The sequence below is a fragment of the Lepisosteus platostomus genome, chromosome 26 (assembly GCF_059453375.1).
Source record: "Lepisosteus platostomus isolate fLepPlt1 chromosome 26, fLepPlt1.hap1, whole genome shotgun sequence".
NCBI classification, from domain to species: domain Eukaryota; kingdom Metazoa; phylum Chordata; class Actinopteri; order Semionotiformes; family Lepisosteidae; genus Lepisosteus; species Lepisosteus platostomus.
In genome coordinates, this window is record NC_142636.1 from 8,861,124 (window position 1) to 8,867,241 (window position 6,118).

Here is a 6,118-nt window from a genome sequence, read left to right on the forward strand (position 1 = left end):
AACAACCTATTTTTCTGAGGTAAAGTTTACGGAAGGAGAAATAAACTTACTTATAGAACTATCACATGCATGGAATTCACACAAATTACTTTTCCAAGACTCATCTTTTAGCATCACAATTCTCACCTTTTTTCCTGTGTTTTCTGACTGGTGCAGTAACCCCTGTAGTGCCTCCATCCTTTTTCTCCTACGGTCTTAGGGCAGCCAGAGCCTTTCCCAGCAAGCAACGGGCACAAGGCAGGGTACACCCTGGACGGGACACCAGTCCATCTCAGGCCACACACACACAGACACACCCACGAGAGGAAAAGACACATAGAAAGAGTTAGTAAGAATCCTCACGGTGAGGAAACAAACTGGGGAAGCATATCGGTGTTGCACAGGCTTCCGTGTACAGCGCAACCCGGAGCAGTAAACACGAACACATTTTCCCTCAAGTGACATGTAGACTTCGCTGTGCCGATATGTTCTATTAAACAACCTAAAGAGCAAAACTAAAAGTAGATGTGATCTAAACCGGCATTGAATACACAACAGGAATACATCGAGCGCCTGAAGCCAGTCTATTTTCTCTTCAACAGCTATCAAACTACCGAGTCGTTCGCCGAATTCTTCGTCACCAATCTGACAAGCCGCGCTCTGTCAAACCAGCCATCGGGAAAAGTCACCGACCGGTTTATTAAGTGTCGTTTAAGTCTTGATGAATATTTCAAAGTCATGGAATAGAAAGCAGGGCTTTTCTTCAGACCCAGGCGTCTGTAAGGCCCTTCATTAAAGATTAATATTGCCATTGTACTAAACCACCTCTCTCTCTCCCCGAGAGGCAGATGTGTCATAACCGGAGGTATCTGATAGCATGTGCGCTGAACAACAACACAAGTTGAACTAATTACATTGGTGACACATTCTTACGATGGCTAAGGCGTTTCTTACTATTAATGAAGTTAATCAAAGAGTTTCAATGAGAGAACGATTTTATCTGTAGAACAGCAATTAAGCGGCACAGAAATACATCTCGCTTTTCTTAGCAGAACTTGTAATTACAGGTTTCCCGTGGTATTTTATTAGACGGCTTGCGGCGACAGAGTGGAGGACGCCTCCAAGCGGCAATTTGTTTTAACGCAGCAGAAAATATAAAGAAAACACGCAGATAAACAATACACGTGCACACGCACAGGAGAATCCTCTGTCGAGCAGGGTTATGCCCACAGGTATAAATGAGAAGTTAAACCTGTTTATTTTAAATTCGGAAATCTGTGTCTGCGCTCTGAAGGGAGTATTTAGAAAGGTGCTCTAGGCTGGAATACACTTAAAGTGTAAAGTTTACGCAAGACTTATAACATTTAATTCCAGATACAATTATGAGCACAACGTTTTATTAAGTCCCTTACTTTCAGTTCTTTAAATAAAAATACAAAAAACTAAATTTCGCTCACTGCTCTCAATGGAGATGAGATGAACTCCGCGCCTAAGAATGCGTGTGGACAAACTACACGCTCAAAAAGTTCGCAATACTATTGGGAGTATTTTGATTTGTAAAAAAAATAACGCGCGTTGCAATTCTGCCGAACGTCCGCGTTTCGTGGGTTGGGAGTCAAAACAGTGCAATGACGTCATGTAATCGCCCTAACTGATTTTTTTTTTGTGGTCGTTTCGCGAAACTAAAATTGAAATCTCGTGACCCGATCATGGGAAACATCATATGACTGAAGCGGAGGCTCATGGGGCGGCTCGGTGCTTCCAAAAGATTTTCTGCCCCGTAGTGAAACAGGAAACACAGCAGCACAACAACAGATGTGGATTCAAGAAGTGGGGGTCAAACACATCGGTTTAACAGCAGGACACACAAATAACACTCCCTTCTTTTTTTTGCAGGGGATCAAAAAGTCACATCCATGTTTTCAAAGTGTATATACAAGTTATTGAAGTCGGGACAAAAACGCCTCTTAGAAACAGAAGTTTTTACTCACAGATATTTGCCGGGCCCTTGTCTAATACTGTAATTTATCTGTGTTTACTGTAGATGTCGGGTCAGTCTCCAAGTCTCTGGCATACTCTGCTAATCCAAGCCAAAAACAACATCAACAAGGCTAATATGCACTGTTAAAACGACGATTCTGAGGAAAGGGGAAAAAAACGATCCATTTGAATTAGGTTTAGCTGCGTTATTTTGTGAAAAATATTCAGACTCAAAACTTCTGTTAAGTAGTTCTCATAAACAGAGCAATTGCTAGCAATGAAGAAGATTTAAATAGCAGTTAAGCATTCACACTTTTGTTGGAATACACTTATAGTTTCTAAAGGCCCGAGGGTAGAGGCTAAAATTTAGAGCAGAGATTATCCAAGTTTATGTTTTTCTGTTAAAGAGACATTCCCATCTTTTCTCAAATCTCCAAGCCTTGTCTGTTTCACGCCACCCTTGAACCGTTAACCAAAGGTTACCAGAGGAAACTACATGGGAGAGCATTTAAAAGGGAGATCAGGAGGCTCTGTTTTACACAAAGGGTGGTGGGGGTGTGGAACAAACAGCCCTGCCATGTGGTTGAAGCCGATCCCCTGATGTCTGTTATGTGGGACACTTGGATCAACTGCCTGCTAACTACCAAACGGGCTACATTAGCCAAACATGTTTTGTGCTGCTTGTCTTTGCTCAAGGTAATCAGCTCTCTAATCAAAATGATTGTTCAGAGAGCGTTGAGGAGGGGGTTGGAAGTCATGTTGGAGCAATTCAGACTGCTTGTGAGGTTTCAGAAGAATCTTTGCTCATGATGATCTGCAATTTGCAGAGGAGCAGCACACACAGGCTCAAAGAACAACGTCTCTGGTTCCACTCCATTTCTGACACCCCCAAGCTTCTGCAGAACGAGGTGTTGCCCCCGAATACGCATGGCGCAGTAATTGCAATGGGCGTGGCACAGTACGACAACAAACACAACAGAGCAATAAATCAGGAGCGTGTGATGGCTACATCACATCCAGAGCAGTCTGCTCACAACCTGGGCCCCTATCATGTCCGTCTGGCAATCGAGCCCAATGGCAGCCCGCTGGAGCTCCGGCTGCAGTTCCATCTCCTGCCAGTAGGGGGCGGGCCCATGGCCGTGGATAGACTGTTCCAACCCTCCAGCACCTAACTTCCCGCGTGTTTGGAAGATGGTTTTCAATTAGGACCTCATTAAGACATGGGAATTAAGAGATGAATTTTGATTTCTCATCCACTCAATTAGTTCAAATCAGTCATTAAGGTCTGATAAGGAATGAGTACCTGAAACGAATGCTGCACTTTGCACTTAATTATTTAATTAACTGCAATAGCTGTTGCAAATATTAGAAGCACTTAAAGGTAGTAACTACTGGACTGTGGCTCTCCTGGATCGGCGTCAGCCATCCCTTTAATAAAGAGTGGTATTGCCTGAGTGGCGCCCCCTGGCGGTGTGATAGTGACCTAAGTCAGCGGATGTGTGTGAGCAGGCAGACTCCGGGTGACCGGAGAGCCAGGCAGCCGTGTACAGTGACCCGCAGTGAAGAAGGAATGAGCCCTGCAGCTGAAATGACCTACTGACGTTGAGTCAAGGTTGTCGCTGTGTCATGGCCCCAAGACCAGAGGAAACCGTTGATTCAGCGGGGCTGTGATGAGCTCACAGCCAGAAGGCAGGTCAGAGTCACTGAAAACTCCCTCCATCACCCTTCCGTTCTAAAATTACCTGTAACAGAATCAAGAGGGAGAGGACTGGTCCGATTTTGTGCCCGGAAAACCTTCCACGCACGTTTATAAACTTTATAGGAACAAGTAATAGGATTATTCCATGCTGAAAAGAGAAGAAAACACAACGTTTCGGCTGTGGAGCCTTCTTCTTCACAGCCCAAGAAGGCTCCACAGCCGAAACGTTGTTTTCTTTCTTCTCTTTTCAGAATGGAATAAACCTGTTACTTGTTCACTTGCAGCCTACGCATGCTACCCACCTGAACTACTATAAATTTGATATGTACATATAGGTAAAAGCTATTGACTTATAATGAAAGTTTGCTATAAGTATAAGTCTTTCGACAAATACGTTGCTATGCGGTTTCTTTATGTACCGTGCATTAGATCAAATTTATCCAACTTCTTATCTGAAGAAGCTGCTCAGGACTGTAGACTCTTAATTCCTCTGGTGAACGATCGCCTGTATACAGTACATGTATCTCTAGGTCGTCGTTAGTAAATGATAATTTGTTCTCCTCTTGCCTAGTAAAATTGGGATTTTTTAAAACAAATTTAAGTTTCATTTCTTGTGAATCTTGTAAAGCTCTGTGAGGCGACCGAATCGAATCTGCAGTTCAAAATTTGCACAAGTTGCGCACGTTTACTGTTATTGTCTCACCAACAACACTGAAACACAATTATGCGAAATACATCGTAATCGCAGAACTTTCAAAAAAAAATAATGGGACTGTAATTAGAGGAACGCCGGTCTGCAGAACATTTGCAGGCGTTTGCCACTAAACTCCAAAACGTAAATGGCCTCAAAAAGCCTCTCCCAAAATCCAACCTAATCGAGAAATTAGCCACGCTTAATTTAATTTAAAAATCTTTTAAAAGTTTTCACGAGTTAATTCGGTTAATGAAATATACTCACAGGCTTTAGATCACACAATAGTAGCATTCATGATTTGTTAATCCATCACACAGACAGAAATGTCTTTTACAGCCTCCGAATTGCTGTTTTTGCACATGATTTGTTTTTTTTAAAAAGAGGCCGCGGAGATTGCTTTGTAATGCCGGGAGATGGACACTAGGGGGGGTGGGCAGAGTTGAAACGACATTTCCAGAACTGAAAGGTCATCGAACAGCAGTTCCATCAATCGCACATTGTCAGTCACTATTTTAATTCGTGTATATTTTAAGCTTCTTTATTGTTACCTTTATGTTTGCGAATTTAAATCTAATAGTTTATCACATGCTTAACAATCACAGCTGCATTTTCCCAAACCTGTACACATGCGCATACCTGCACCCGCTTATTTCTGCTCAGTTTCTAAGGCGATGCACAAGACCTGTGAGCATTACACATGAAAGAACAAGATAACACATCTTGTTGGGCAGGATTAAAGACATAGAGCGTTGCATGCACCACGTGTCATACGGCATGCATTCCTACAGATATATACTGTATATATACTTCAAATGTCTCGTAGATTTACACATCTGTCGATTCTGGAACAAGAATGAATTAATTTCACTTTGAAAGGTTAAAAAGAAGACATAATCAATGTTTGGGGTATGGTTTCTTCTTCAGGTGTCTTTTATTTCTGAGGGATACAATCTATTGCCTATCGGAGACGATCCCCGAGACGCTGTATCAGAATCTCTTGGATAAGTGACGTCATTTACTCGAGAGACACGCGGCAGCAGTGTCTGATAATCCGTCAGGGAGGGGGTGAGTGGCACTGTATATGAAACATCACGGGACAGCTGGGAGCCTGTGATATACATCGAGCGCTGACACATGTCTCCTGGGCCATAGGGGTCTGAGTAACACTGGAAACTGCATCGTGACAAAATCCCCACCTCGGTGCTCTCTGTTCCAGGGGCATTCCCAGATCCCAGGCGGAATGCTTGACGGGGGTCTATGAGCTGTGCCCGCAAAGACGAAGATCCGAGCAGTCCGGATCCAGGCCCGGCAGCACAAGGGCCATCGGACCTAAGTTGAGCGCAAGAAGCACTTCTTTCCTGACAGCAGCGGAAGCCGAGTTCAGCTCTCGATGTGGTGACTGTAATATTATGACAACTGCAGTCAAGTACTGTACATGAGCTCAGACGTAACACTTTGTAAGTCTCTCAGCTCCCGCTACCGTAAAGCTTTTTCCAGGTTTCCCCCGGCTCCGTTTACGACAGCTACCGCAGTAGATCATTACAGTAATTCGGCTCTGCTCGCAGGCTACCCAAGCTGACCTGAAACATTTAATATCCCCCCAAGACCCTCTGGTAGGGCCTATTCAGGATAGGATATTGAGGAATACGAGTAATACCAGGGTTACACACGAGAGTACACCATTCAGGGCGCCTAGTGAGTTTGGCTTCTCTGTAGATTTCGCCAAGGAACTCTTCCAACAGCACGGCGAGGGAGACTTGTTCACG

General features: G+C 43.8%; 1 long non-coding RNA gene across 2 annotated transcripts in view; it reads right to left on the reverse strand.

Annotated features, from left to right (window-relative positions):
* Nucleotides 1-118: 118 nt before the first annotated feature.
* The window catches only part of LOC148639971 (uncharacterized), a 42,080-nt gene continuing 36,080 nt past the window's right edge, over nt 119-6,118 (reverse strand). The window contains exons 4-6 of one of the 2 annotated variants that reach the window (XR_015930620.1): nt 3,561-3,701; nt 1,971-2,056; nt 119-270 (exon numbers count right to left, since the gene is read on the reverse strand). This is a non-coding gene — a long non-coding RNA (uncharacterized LOC148639971). Of the gene's footprint in view, nt 271-1,970; nt 2,118-3,560; nt 3,702-6,118 lie in introns of both variants that reach the window. The other variant, XR_015930621.1, reaches the window with a different exon arrangement.